The 14,436-nt window shown below is 48.8% G+C and overlaps 1 pseudogene across 1 annotated transcript; it reads right to left on the reverse strand.

The window, feature by feature from the left end:
- Positions 1 to 4,183: 4,183 nt before the first annotated feature.
- LOC309823122 (cytochrome P450 2J2-like) lies at positions 4,184 to 13,426 on the reverse strand (annotated as a pseudogene). Its single transcript has 8 exons — positions 13,213 to 13,426; positions 12,381 to 12,530; positions 11,525 to 11,685; positions 10,864 to 11,244; positions 10,311 to 10,452; positions 9,340 to 9,524; positions 4,490 to 4,630; positions 4,184 to 4,400 (listed from the first exon to the last, which is right to left on the reverse strand). The product of its transcript is annotated as a cytochrome P450 2J2-like (transcript).
- Between the last annotated feature and the right edge of the window lie 1,010 nt (positions 13,427 to 14,436).

A 14,436-nucleotide genomic window follows, 5' to 3' on the forward strand; every position in this document is an offset into this window, starting at 1 on the left:
TGTATAAAAAAGTAAATTAAATAAAATTCAAAAATTCAAAAAAAAAAAAAGCTATCGGAGCAGTTTACTAGGTGTAATAACAGGAGACTTTTCTTTTCTCCCTACTACAACCTCTGGACTCTTGGGCTTATGAGATATATCACAACATTGTCCTCTGATTCAAAGCTTGTACTGCATCCTGTAAGATAGAAGCCCATTTAAAAAAACAAAAACAAAAACAAAAACAAAATAAACATATAGCAGCTATCATCGTGAGATATTAGAAACTGAAGTGGAAGCCCATCCACAGGGGAAGGGCGCCTTTCATCATCATTTTCATTTTAGGGCCATAAATGAAGATGTAGTGCTTATGTGTGTGTGTGCATGGGGGAAAGAGATCTCCATCAACATCAGCTGAGCACTTATCATGTACCAGGCTCTATGCTGAACGTTGGCATTCACAACAGTCCTAAGGGAGAACTCCTATTATCATTCCATTTGACAGATGAGGAAATAGAGGCACACAAGAATTTTATTGATAGCAAAACTGAGATTTCAACCCGGGTCGAAGCCCATGTGAAACAAAGCTTCCTGGAAAAGTTGGCCTTTGAAAGGAGTAACATGCAGGGGGACAGGCAGGCTCAAAGACAGGAGGCTGGATGGGGGTGGGGGTGGGTGTTAGAGGGTGCTGCAAGCTTGAGACAGTGGCTCCAATGCATGTTTTTCACACCACGAAGCAATTCTGACATGATCTACCTGGAGATTCCACAGGTTATGGGCTAAGTCCCGCAGGACTGCTCCCATTCCCCAATTGTGATGTCAGTCACAAATTCAGGGTATCACCCGTGCCTCTGACCAACAGGCTATAGGCACTCCTATTGCTTGGGAAATTCCAAGGGTTTGAGGAGCTTTGTGCCAGGAACAAGGGACAGAGACCAGATGCATTTCTTATTATACCACAGGGGTTCTAACAGGGAGAGAACTGACAGAGGATTAGGAGAGTGAGGCAAGAAGTAGTTGCTTCAGGGCCCACTTTATTTTCTCCACACTAGAGCCTGCCTGGGTCACCAGAGGCTGCCAGCCCTGGGAGGGGATCACCCAGGCAAGAGAACCCTAGGCTTTCTGCTGCTTTCTGGGACCCTGCTTGCCCAGAGGGCCCCACTCTGGACTCCCCAGGCCCTGGGTATGGTTCCACACAGAAAATGAGGTGTCTGTGAGAAAGCTTCAAGATTTCTAAAAGCCTATAAGAGAATATTACTCAGCCATAAAAACGAATGAAATATTCCCATTTGCAGCAACATGGATGGACCTAGAGATTATCATACTAAGCGAAGTCAGATAGAGAAAGACAAATATATGATATCACTAATATGTGGAATCTAAAAAAATGATACAAATGAACTTATTTACAAAATGGAAATAGACTCACAGATATAGAAAACAAACTCATGGTTACCAAAGGGGAAAGGGGGAGGAAGGGATAAATTAGGAGTTTGGGATTAACATATATACACAACTATATATAAAGTAGATAAACAACAAGGACCTACTGTATAGCACAGGGAACTATATTCAATATCTTGTGATAACCTATAATGTGATAACCTTTTTTCACAAAAGAATCTAAAAAAGAATATATATATATATATACACACACACATATATAACTGAATCATTTTGCTGTACACCTGAAACATTGTATGTCAACGATACTTCAATTTAAAAAAAGAAGAAAAAAAAAGCCTAGAAGAACTGTACATTTGCTTGCAAAAAGGCCAGAGGCTAACTAATACAAGTTTCCTCATTTCTGGCTGGAATTTTTCCAGCTCAGTGTAGCAGTTGTGGATTAAAAAATTAATAGTCGATCTAAGAAAGAAATGGAAAATTTTACTGGAACCAACCTGAGGATTCTAACCTGGGAGACAGTCTTTCAGAAAATTCTGAGGACTGTTCCACCCATTAGAGGTCAAAGCACAGTTATGTATGTTTTTGAGACAAATATACATCAAATGACGCATTATTGACAATTTACACAATCCAGATCTGCACGTATAAAGCGAATAGTGGGTCATGTGTCATCATGGCCCCTTAGGAGATTAAGAAGGAAGGTTATCTCCTAAGGAGGTCTGGTTAACGCAGATGCACGACAGACACTAAAGGGGAGGGAGGAGGCCCAAACCGGCAAAGAAAATTTTTGTTTAAATTTGTTCTTGTCTTGCCATAAAATATGAATTTTATTTCATCACAGTGATGACTGATGTCCTACTGATTAGAACTGTTGGTTCATTCTGTCCACTGAAAAAACACACAACGTAAGAGCGAGAGCAGTGAGTTTCAGTTTTATTCAGGGACTGCACTGAGGACTGTAGCTCGGGAGACAGCCTCTCAGAGAGCCCTGAGGAACTGCTCCAAAGAGGGAGGGGAGGGGCCAATATGTATATGAATTTTTTGGTGGAAAATACATGTAGTTAAGCATTAAAAAGGTTACTGCTAATCACAAAGTTAATGATTTTAGTGCTTATCTATCTATGCATAGGAAAATGCAAGAATCTGGGGGTCATTGAAATTCTTCCTGAGGTAAGCATCTTAACTATCAAGGGGCCTTTATACCCAAAATACAGAACGCTTCAACCTGTTTTTTCCATCCTGAATTCCCCTCAGAGTGCATTGTCATGGGTGACTACACTACCACTGGTAAGTGGGTTGCAACTTAACCCTTTGTATAAGGGGATGATGAGTGACACCCTTTGTTTGTTTGTTTTAATTTTTATTGGAGTATAGTTGATTTACAATGTTGTGTTAGTTTCAGGTGTATAGGAAAGCGAATCAGTTATACATACACATATATCTTTTTTTTTAGATTCTTTTCCCATACAGGCCATTACGAAGTACTGAGTAGAGTTCCCTGTGCTATACAGCAGGTTCTTATTAGTTATCTATTTTATATATAGTACTGTGTATATGTCAATCCCAATCTCCCAATTTATCCCTTCCCCTGCCCTTATCCCCTGGTAACCATAAGTTTGTTTTCTACATCTGTGCTTTGTTCTAGTTGTTTACAATTCATAGGTACATCTTTTAAATAAATCAAAGGAGAAAGGCAAGACATTTCTTTCTTAGAAGTCAGATTTACTGAGATATGATTTATACACAATAACATTCACCTTTTTAAGTAACAGTTCAATGATTTTTGACAAAACATACAGTTGTGTAACCATCACCACAATCAAGATACAGAACATTTCCATCATCCCAGAAAGTTCCCTTGTGTCCCTTTATAGTCAACCCATAACCCTACTCCTAGACCTTGCCACCAGTTATGTTTTATGTCCTATAGTTTTGTCTTTTCGAATATCACAGAAAATGGAATTCAGATAGTATGGTTTGTTGTGAACATATAATTTCATCTTTTTTAGTTAAATACCAGGAGTGAGACAGCTGGGTTGTATGGTATAATGTTAATTGTACCAGGAATTCCCAAACTGTTTTCCAGTGTGGTTGTACCATTTTACATTCCCATCAGCACTGTGTGAGAATTCCAGTACTTGGGCTCAGGGCTTTGTTTTCAGCAATTCAAACAGGTGTGTAGTGGTATCTCATTTTGATTTGAATTTTCTTAATACAAGTTATTCTTTTTTAATAAGCAAGACTTGTCTGGAGACACAGTGTTTCAAACCTTGGGGCATCCTAATTTGCTGGCTTTGCCTGATACAGAGAGTCGGGAAGATCTTTCCCGGTCCCGCGTCGGCAGGGACCTGCACTTCTCGCATCCAGTCAGTAGAGGGCAGGAGAGGACAGAAAATAAGCTTCCCAGTTTTTGGACTATCAGGGGCCAGCATGGATAATACTTGGATGCACTACTGTATTTATAGTTTTTCTCAAACGCCTCTCCCTCTGAACCTCTTTAGCTGCCACCTTGTGAGGCTTGACTCCCCAGATTAATCTTGTGAAGTGATTCAAGGCCAAATCTCTTAACCAACCTTGTAAAATCCTAAGAACTGAGCTACCCAAACTGAGCCACCTTTGTAGAGTCCTTGATACGTCTACTCTCCAATGTCACTCACCAGAGCCTGTGTTAGGGGGAACCACAGGCAGCTGAGTTGGTGAACCTCTGTCCTTCTTCAACTTTTCAGGAGCCGAAAGAGACTAAGGAAGGTCTTTGTGGGGGACAAGTCTCCAGACCGCCCCCGCGCCCTGCCATTGGCTACACGCCCTCCTCTCCAGGACCTGGGTTGGGGCAGTTCAGATGGGGCACGGCACAGATCTTCTGGGGCCGGGGCTGCCGAGTGCCCTCAAAGACGGACTCCCGCCTGAGCTCTGGGCTCCCCTCTGGCAGTTGGAACCAAAAGGTCCTGAGGAGGGTGGCAAACATCAGGAAGAGCTCCATCCAAGCCAGCTGGTCCCCTAGGCACACCGATGCCCTGTGTGAAGGAAAGGTCAGAGGGTGGCAGCTGTCCCTGTGCCTGTCCTGTCACACCCACCACCCATGACCCAGTGCTGTGTCCAGTACCTGCAGAGAATGGCAGGAAAGCCTCACTGACCAGGAAGTTTCCATCCTTGTCCAGGAAGTGGTCAGGGTTGAATTGTTGGGGGTCTCCCAACACTCAGGGTCATAGAGCACAGAGGCCAGGTTGGACAAGATGATGGTGCCCTGCAGAGAGGAGCTGGTATGGCTCAGGGAGCTCAGCTGGCCCAGCACCCAGCCCTGATGCTGGGCTGAGATGAGCTCAGAGAACACTCGGTGTGCAGAGGAGAGTTGCCTGGGACCAGGGGGCCTCAAAGAGATTCAGCAGACAGGCCTTCACATCAGTGAAGTTGTTGGGCATTATGCTCTCCTGGCTAAGGCGCACCCACCTCCATCCTAAAGACTCCTGGCCCAGGCTAGAGACTCAGCTTCTGCCTCCTAGGAAGAGGGCCAGTGGCTATTGAGCATGAATGGAGGGGACCAAGTTCTGCACAGGGCAATGAATACTGGCGGTGTGTGTGTGTGTGTGTGTGTGTGTGTGTGTGTGTGTGTGTGTGTGTGTGTGTGTGTGTGTGTGAAAGAGAGAGAGAGAGGAGAAATGGAATGGCAGACAAACAAAGTGAAAGAAAGACTGAGTAACAAGGCAGACAGAAGAAGAGACAGAAAACTTCAATCCTTAGGATTAGGGAGAGGAGAGAGTGACCTCTAACCCTAACCTAACCCGAGCCCTCACTCTACCTCAATGAAGTGAATAACTGGAAAGAGAATCAGACTGAACAGATGGGAGAAGAAAGGAGCCAAAGGCTCCTGTTGGTGACTTCAGCTCCGTATCACGTGGGCCCTGGGCTGACCAGGAAGCCAAAGTGGAACCAGGACGGGGTTGGCTATGGACCCGGGACCTGGGAGGTGCAGCTCCAGGTGCTCTGAGGAAGGCCTCATAGCCTGTGGCTCATTAACCAACACCAGAGAATTAAACTGGTCACCCCTGTGGGGACTAGAGAACTGGCCACGGGATTCTCAGTTTTGACAAAGGCATCTTGAAATTAAAAACTCAGCAGTTTGAAGCCTGCACACCAAAGAGAAGCCGGTGAAGAATGCAGAAGTTCAGACAATGTAAATACTTTCAGAAGGCACTTTTCTTTTTTCTTCTTCTTCTTTTCTTTTTTTTTTTTTAGTTGCTCTACTGAAGCCTTAAGGGAGGGGCCTGACCTTAGCCATCCAGACTGACAGGCACCCAGACCTCTTTACTCCGTGGCTTTAATCAGAGGGATTGGGAAGCACGTGTTCTCGCTGCTGCCTGAGTGAGCTGTTTGTTTCTTAGTTATAGTCCTGGGAATTTCCCTCCATTTTCACTACCAGGGATGAAGTAACCTCTGCATTACAACAGTTCTTAATAATCACCTTCAGATGCAGAGGCTCCTGGCAAGATGCTCTTTTCCCTCCAGAATTATTTCTATCCTGTTTTGGGTAATGTTCTGGACTCCTTGCAAAGTGATTAACTTATATTAATTTGTGGGACAGGCTCAGACCATAGCCTACCCAGCACACAACATGGGCAACCTTCCTTCTCCTACAAATTATAGAGCCATCTGCCTGCTGGATACCTCCTGGGGATTCTATCCCAACTTCTTCCCAGTAAATGGCAGCTTGGAGCTTACAACCAAATAGAATGTCTGAAGAGAGACAGGCTTGAAGCGCCACCTCTGTATTAGGGACCATTGCTGTTGTCGCTGTCACTCGACTGAACCGTTTAGGAATATCTGTAACATTTACTGATCTACTGTCAAGCTTTGATTCTACTTTCAGGAGACATCTCTCGCCCAAGTTGGAAAAGCTCAGTATTGATTCCAGGCTGTTAATGGCTCCCTGGAGCTCTTATCACAGAACACCTCCTAGAATCAAATTGGCAGGAATGGGCTATTAATAAGGAAATTTCTAATCCCAAACGACATGAAGCAGAGCTGAACCTTAGTTCCCTCCTTTTTAACTTGACCTTGGAACAACTCTTGGACAACCAGGGCCTGGGGGCTTCTACCAGGATAACAGCAAAATGAGTTGATGACATGGTCCTATCCTCACAATTAAGGAGACATTTGTCTAACCTCTGAACTTGATGGCCAAATACTGTCAAGGACTGTTCAGTATTAGCCAATCTGGCAGACCAATAGACAATGCAAAACACCTCCTTCCAACATGCTGATTCACTTAACTTCCTAAAGAGGCATTTCTAGAGCAATATGAACGGCAGGGAGTATGGTAGAGCAAAATATTTGGAATCAGAGGGACATGAATTCGAAACTCAGTTAAGTACCTTACTAACTGTGTGTTTGCGGCAGTTACTTGAGCTCTCTTAAGCTATCTGTTAAAAAAAAAAAGATTAACAGTAGCAACAGCATCTAAAGGACAGGGTTATTATGAAGAAAAAAATGCATGGAGTCAGGAATCTCAAGTCTGATCAAATTAATAAGAATTTAATAATCACATCCTGGCAGGGCCCTTTCTGTCAAGTCTTCCCTGAACCATGGTTGTAAAAGTTGAACAAAGATTCTCATGATGGAAAAAATTGGGCCCCCATACCTTCTATCCCCATTGTTTTCACGGTGTACCACCTTGTACCATTGAGGCTTCCTCCAGGGACAGGCTGGAGCATCAGTGCTGAGCCAAAGTCCCTTTCTGAGGAAAGTCTTAACACAGCGCACCTCTGTGCATAGGGCACCAAGATGAGTGACTCTGTTTCATCTTCATTAAAATGGCAACCTTGCCACCTACACACCTGTGCTACATTTCCTTTAAAATGACACCCCACTCCCAAAATGATTCATGATGCCTGGCATTCACTCCCCGTACAACCATCTCCCCTTGACGGTGGGCTGGCTCTAGTGACTCACTGCTAGCAAATAGAATATGGCAAAAGTGATGGGATACCACATCTGAGATTAGGATACAAAAAGACGGTAGCTTCTGTCTTCTCACTTGCTCTCTCTAGTGAAGGTCCGCCGCTATGTTTTGAGCTGCCCTATGTAGAGGCCCAATGTTAAGGAACTGAGGGTGGCCTCCAGCCAACAGCCCAGGAGAAACTGAATCCTGAAGAAAGCAATGCAAGTGCTCTGACAGTGGAATCTCCCCATGGAGCCTTCAGATAAGACTGCAGCCCCAGCCAACAACTTCATCATAACATCATGAGAGACCTTGAATCAGAGGCATCCAGCTAAGCTGCACCTACATCCCTGACCCACAGAAACCCAGATCCCCAGCCCACAGAAGTGCTGTTTTTGTAAGTTGCTAAGTTTGGGGGTAATTTATTACATAGCAAAAGAGATAGACAACTGATTCAATAAATATCTCTTATCTAGGATCTGCATGACAGTCAGTCATTGTGAGGACTGAGTGCTGTAGTGGACTCAAAGCCCTTAGCACACAGTAAGGCTTGGAAAAGAGCAGGAATTATGATGTTATGATCCAGTTCATGTCAGAAACCTGCACAGAAACCTGTTTCAAGCTGAATCACCAGAGAGCTACAAACCTGAACTCTATTTTTTAACTCCATGCAGAAATGTGTTCATGTTAAACTTTCATCGTTTAAAATGGGTTGAAGAGGGCTTCCCTGGTGGCGCAGTGGTTGGGAGTCCGCCTGCCGATGCAGGGGATGCGGGTTCGTGCCCTGGTCCGGGAAGATCCCACATGCCGTAGGGCAGCTGGGCCCGTGAGCCATGGCCGCTGAGCCTGCGCGTCCGGAGCCTGTGCTCCACAACGGGAGAGGCCACAGCGGGGAGAGGCCCGGGTACCGCAAAAAAAAAAAAAAAAAAAAAAAAAGGGTTGAAGATAAGAAGAAGCTACCATATGAAAGAATATTTCTGTGTCTTTAAACTCCTACTGAAGGCACCACCCAATACATCGTCCACGGGCCCTCAAAAAGGTATTCTGATTGATGATCTTCATAATAACTTCTCGAAGGGTGATAAGCCAGTTTTCCTGATTCAGGCATGCTTCCTTTTATGACATAATGCGAGTCACACCTAATCGGGATTTCCTTTTTTGACTTGATCCAGGGAAGCTCAGACTCAAGTTTTATGTACATATACAGTGGCTGTTCTTGACCTAAACAGTTTGATTTAACTTTATTCCTCTATCTCTCCTTATTCAGTACTTGTTCTCTTAACCTAGTTATAAAATGAAAGAAATGAGAAAGGCGTTTCTACTAGAAATCAGTTCTAAGGATATAACACAAAATGCAGACCAAGCCTAAGGCACATAAATGGCAAATAGGCTAAAAGTTCACCAATAAGGGTTAAGAATTAGAAAACATCCATCTGGTGGAACATTATGCAGCCATTTAGAGTGACGTGGAACAGTGGTTTTCAAAATGTGGTCCCGGGGCCCAACGCATCCACACCACTTGGGAACCTGTCAGAAAGGCAGATTCTCAGGCCTCACCCCCAATATTCTGGGAATGGCTCCCAGCAACATACATTTTAGCAAGCCCTGCATGTGATTCTGGTGCACCTAGAAGTTTGGGAACCAGTAATGTAGAAGAATCAGAATGATATGTTAAGTGAAATGAAGGACTCAGAGTTATACATTCAGCATAATCACAGCTACGTAAAATATATGTGGACAAAAAAGACTGGAAAGAGGTGCATTAAAATGTCTGCAGGGGTTACTTCTGAACAACACAGAACATTTAAAAATATCCCTAATTGAGTGTATTCTTTCGCAATCATAACTCTCCATCCGGAATGCCATGGATAGAGATGAAGGGATGGATGGATGCATGATTGACTGAGTTGGCAGACAGGCAGAAGCTGTAGCAGGTGGCTGTGCTGGGCAGGCAGCCCAGCGAAGGGTGCTTTCTGCAGGCACTGGATCGAGCATGAGGTCACACTGGGGCCACCTACCTTGGGCACGGGGTGGCCGTGCACATGGGTGGAGGTCACGCACTGGCGCACGGCATCTGTGGTCACGACGCGGCTGAGGCGCTGCACCTCACGGACGGTGCGGGTGTAGGGCAGTAGCTCGCGGTCCTAGTAGCGGATGGCCTGGGAGGTGCCCAGCACCGCATCCAGTTCCCGCTGCACCCTCTCTGCAGGCGGCTCTGCGTGGGTCCCGGGAAGGGCTGCAGCCCGACCTCCCCACCACGCCCTACCGTCCTCGTCCCCACCCAGAGACAGTCGCCAAGGTTCATCGCCCCTAGGTTGCCCTACCCCACTCAGCCACCCCTGGTCCCAACAGTGGCAGTCCCTCTCTGAGGCAGAGCTTGTGAACAAGATTTTGCAGGATTTGCTCCTCCGAGGGGAACTTGAGGGAAGGGCTAGGACCCAGATTTCAGCACCCACTGTGTGCCAAGTGTTCTACATACAAAGAGTCCTATGGGGTAGGAACTGTTGTCTCCACTTTACAGACAAGAAAACTGAGGCTGTGACAGGACCGGTACTTTTCTGAAGGCCACAAAACTAGTGGAACCAGGATCTGAACTCAGGTCATGGCCAGTTTGTCCCTGAGAGAACTCTAGCCGCCTTTCTTTCCTTTGTGATCTTGGTGGACATTGACACAGGGCCTGGCACTTAGTAGGTGCTGGATCATTACTGAATGGGTGAAATAATGTTGCCTCATTTCACACTGTTCCTAAGTGGTTGAATTACTTACCCAGGATCACTCAGTCAGTAGCAGGGTGGGACTAGAAGTCCCCACCCGCCAGCCCCTCCATCTGATTCAAAGCCATGAACACCTCCTACACCACAGCAGTGAGAGCAGGACCCACCCCTGGGGCCACAGTCCCCAAATGGGGACAGGTTCCTTCAGCCCAGAAGCCCACAGCAGGGGTAATGGGCATGGGGCAGTCAGCAGGGTGTAACCATGGCCCCCTTACCCCGGATGGCTCCATGCTGGACCACGTAGATGAGTGCCCAGCACAGGGTAGTGGCCGTGGTGTCGGTGCCTCCCAGAAACAGGTCGACCACTACCTGGATCAGGTTTTCTTCACTGAATGTAGAGACAGGGTCGTCCGTGGCCTGGTGGGTGGGGGATGAGTGGTGGGGAGAGCAGCTCTGAGTCTGAAGCTCTCCTCTCACAGAGCCCTGGCATCTCCCTGACTGAGGCCTGGCCTGTCCCTAAACTTGTGGGACCAGAACTCCTCTGGGGTCAGAAGGGCCTGAGTCCCAGAACTGCACTGACTTTTGAGGGGAAAACTGCCCTGACATCAGCCAGGTCCCCTGCTTCCCACCCTACCCATGTCTGCAGGAGCCAGCGCCGGCCTGGGTAAAGATAGGGAGGGAAAAACCCAAACGGCTGCTGCTTCAGCGTGTTCTGAGAAACTGAGGTCAGGATGAGGAACTGAGGCCGTGGCCTTGAAATGAGATGCAGCCGGGAAGACAGCCCCCTCCGTCCCTCCCTCCCTCCGTCTGCAGCTGTTTCAGGCCCACCTTAGTGATCTGGGCCAGGTAGCAGCTGATGAACTCCTTGGGGGCCTCAGGTGTCCTGAGTTTGTGTCTGCTGATCTCCCGGCAGATATAGCCTCGCACAGCCTTCTGGTACCTAAACATCTCCTGGTGGGGGCCTGGGAGGCGGTGGAAGGCCCAGGGGAACCGATCATACAGCTGTGGGGGAAGAGGCCTGCCCAGGGGCTGCTCAGGTGCTGACCCTGAGCCAGGGCAGCTCAGAATGGTGCTGGGGGCACCAAAGTGGTCTGGAACCTCTGACATGGGCATCCCAGGACCGCTCGTCATCTGGAAACTCTCCACACTCCCAAAGTAATCTAGACAGTAATGAAGGCAGTAGTAGCAGAGACTGGACCCAGGGCTCAGCTAGGATGTCGCAGGCCCAGACAGCTGTATTTAAGGGGGTTTAACCTGTCTCTTACTCCCTGCCCACACTTCCATGCTCAACCACAATAAAGGAACTTTGATGCTGTGAATCGTCATTTTGCTGAGCAGAGGCTGCCTGAGGAACCCAGAATCAGGCCCCATGGCCTTCCTCCTGCCTACCTGACACCCTCCCTGCTATGCCCTGGCTGAGGCCCCTGCCTACCCTGGGCCCCCAGCTGTCCAATGGTCGGCACACCTGCCTCCCCGAGGGCCAGCTTACCCTGCACCAAATGGTGCTGACAAAGGCCAGGCCAAAGTCGATGGCTTGAATCAGTTCCTGGAAGAAGGGATCCTCCAAGAGGAAGCGGCAGCCAAACACGAGGGTCCCAATGACTCTGGCCGTGGACGTGACAATGTGTACCCGAGGGTCGAAGGGTCTACCTGAGAACAGAGGGGCAGGGCTCAGGGCGAGGAGGCAAAAAGAGCACTGCCCTGAGTGTTCATCCAGTCTGTATAAGGTCACTCATTGCATCACTCATTCATTCCCAGTCTTCAGTCATTCACTCAGCAAATGCTTACGGAGCAACTTCTATGAGCCAGGCTTGGTGACAGGCGCTGGGTTTGCAGGGAGAGGTGTGGGAGACAGACCCATTTAAACACACTAGAACGTGGGGCAGGTATGTCCCAGCTGGGAACAAAGGATGCAGGGACCAGCTGTGCCTGGGATTTGGGGAGGGCTTCTTAGGCAGGTGATGTCAGCCAGGTCTGAAAGGAGCAGTGGTTTCTCACAGGGAGGAAAGGGGAGTGGATTAGGACATTCCAGAGGGGGAACAGCATGTGCAAAGGGTCTGTGGTATAAAAGGCTCAAGATGTTGAGGGAGGACATTTCCCCATCTGTAGAGAAGGGCTTCAGGCTTCTCAATGGACTGGACGTTCCTGGGCCTCTGTCTGCCCACTTGCCTACCTTACAGAAACTCCTGATTTATTGATGTAGCACAAATCCCCTACTGGACCCACAAAGGGTCCACCCCTTTACACACACACACACACACACCCCCGAGGGCTCAGCCTCCTTGCAGGAGTGTGCTTGTTTGTTGTGGAGGGATTAGGGTGGTCTTGCCCCAGCCGCTCCTTACCCTGCTCCTGGTGGAAGCCCTCTGCCAGCTCTGCCGCCTCTCCCTGCAACTGCAGCTCCAGTGCCAGCTTGCCTAGGCCTAGCTCCCGAAGCGTTGCCAGGCAGAAGCGTCTCTGCTGCCTCCACGTGTGCCCATTGCTGCAGATGACCCCTGGGCCCGGGTTGGGGGACAGTCAGCAGCCCATCCCAGCCTCCCAGGCCAGGGCCACCTGGCTCTCACTCAGGCAGGGAGAGCAGACCCCTGGGCAGCCTTCCCAATCAGCTCGTGGCTGGTGCTCTGACCGAGGGGCATTTGGCGGTCATGTGGTCCGTGGGCCTGGTACCATCAAGGTGAGCTCAGCTATGCCCTCCTCCCAAGCTGCCAATCTGATTTTGCCTTTAAGAGTCTCTACAAGAAATGGAGGAGGAGATAAAGAAGGGAAGGGAGGACGGAGCCTGGAGGGGAGGAGGCGGGGGGAAGGGCATTTGCTGAGCCAGGCGCTGTCCTGGGCACTCTTGGCTGTAGGGCTCACTTAATTTCCCCCACATCCCGAGGAGGCGAGAGCAGCCACTATCCCCATCTAACAGACGGGCACACTGAGGGACGGAGAGGGAGGCTGCCTCGCCCGGTCACACAGCTGGCAGGGGCACAGCGGAGACTTGACTCAGGTCTTTTTGACCCTCCAGCGCTGGTTCCTTCCCATGCTGCCCCCTCCCCTCGCACAGCAGTGTTTGAGGAGACCCGAGTCCTCCTGGCAGATTCCTCCCTGTTAACAGTTCTGGGTCACCCCAGGGGACTCCTGGGTGCAGTCACCATCCAGCCACCCCGTTCCCAGCAGAGAGGGCAGCCTTGCCTCTTTCTCCAAACACGTCCCGGAAGAGCGGGGTGAGGGGCCGGCCTGAGAACTGCTCCGAGTTGGAGACCAGGGCTTCCTTCACCACCCAGAAGCCACTCAGCACCACCACGGGCGTCGGGCCCACCCACGTGGTGAACACGTTGCCGTGAGCCTGGGCCAGCTGCGGAGAGACAGGGTCCCAGGGCTGCAGAGAAAGCTCAGCTGGCCCCATTCCCGGGAACTTTCCTCTTGGCATGAATCTCCACCTTCTCGCACCCAACACTTACCTCGGGTGCACCTTCTCAGAGCACCCGCCACCCCATTCGTCAGACAAGCCAAACCCTGGGTTCCCACAGCCAGCACTAGTGCCAGCTGGGGTCACATCACAGGCTCCCTGAGCACCTAGAATAGTCAGGGCCCAGCACTTACACATACGGCGTCTGGTTTGGACCCCAAGGATCCTGGGAGGTGGGTATGCTCTACCCATTTTACAGATAATAGTCAATTATAACTATACTTTCTTCAGGGCTCAGTGTCCAGTGTGGCCTTTACATATATTACTTGAGTGCACTTTCAGTATAAGTGTGCGAGGTAGGTATCATAATCTCTAGTTTATGAAAATGGAGGCCAGGGAATTCCCTGGCGGTCCAGTGGTTAGGACTTGATGCTCTCACTGCCAGGGGCGTGGGTTCAATCCCTGGTCGGGGAATGAAGATCCCGTAGGCTTCACGGTGTGGCCAAAAAAAGAAAAAGAAAAACAAAGAAAGAAAATGGAGGCCAAAAAAGAAAGCAAAAGACCAGGGCTTCATACCCAGGTGTCCCGACTCTCAGTGCAGTGCTTTTCCTACTACATGAGGAGCCTGGGGATCGTGGTCATCTAGAATCTTCAACCAGAATTTTATAAAATACTTAGTCAACATTGATGACAGCTGAGCATTGTCATGGGGAGGGGAATTGTCTCCTCCAGTTCTCAGCAATAAGTCAGCTCTGGCCCGGATTTCAGACCCCCCACTCAGGGCAACAAAACCCTCCCACTGGTGGGATCCACCCACCCTAGAAGGGGGCTTGGTGTAGCAGTGCTACCTGAGTGTGCCCTCGGGGGTCCCATTCTCCCCAGTTCCCATCTCAAGTGGCTTTTCAGAAAATTCCTTCCAGCCACAAACAGTGCTCTCCTGGAGCAGAGTCCTGTTAAAGAGTGTTCTCCACCTCATTACATTGGCAGTGGAGCTCTGCCGCAGAAAC

The sequence above is a fragment of the Grampus griseus genome (assembly GCF_964374135.1).
Source record: "Grampus griseus genome assembly, chromosome: 5".
Classification (NCBI taxonomy): Eukaryota; Metazoa; Chordata; class Mammalia; order Artiodactyla; family Delphinidae; genus Grampus; species Grampus griseus.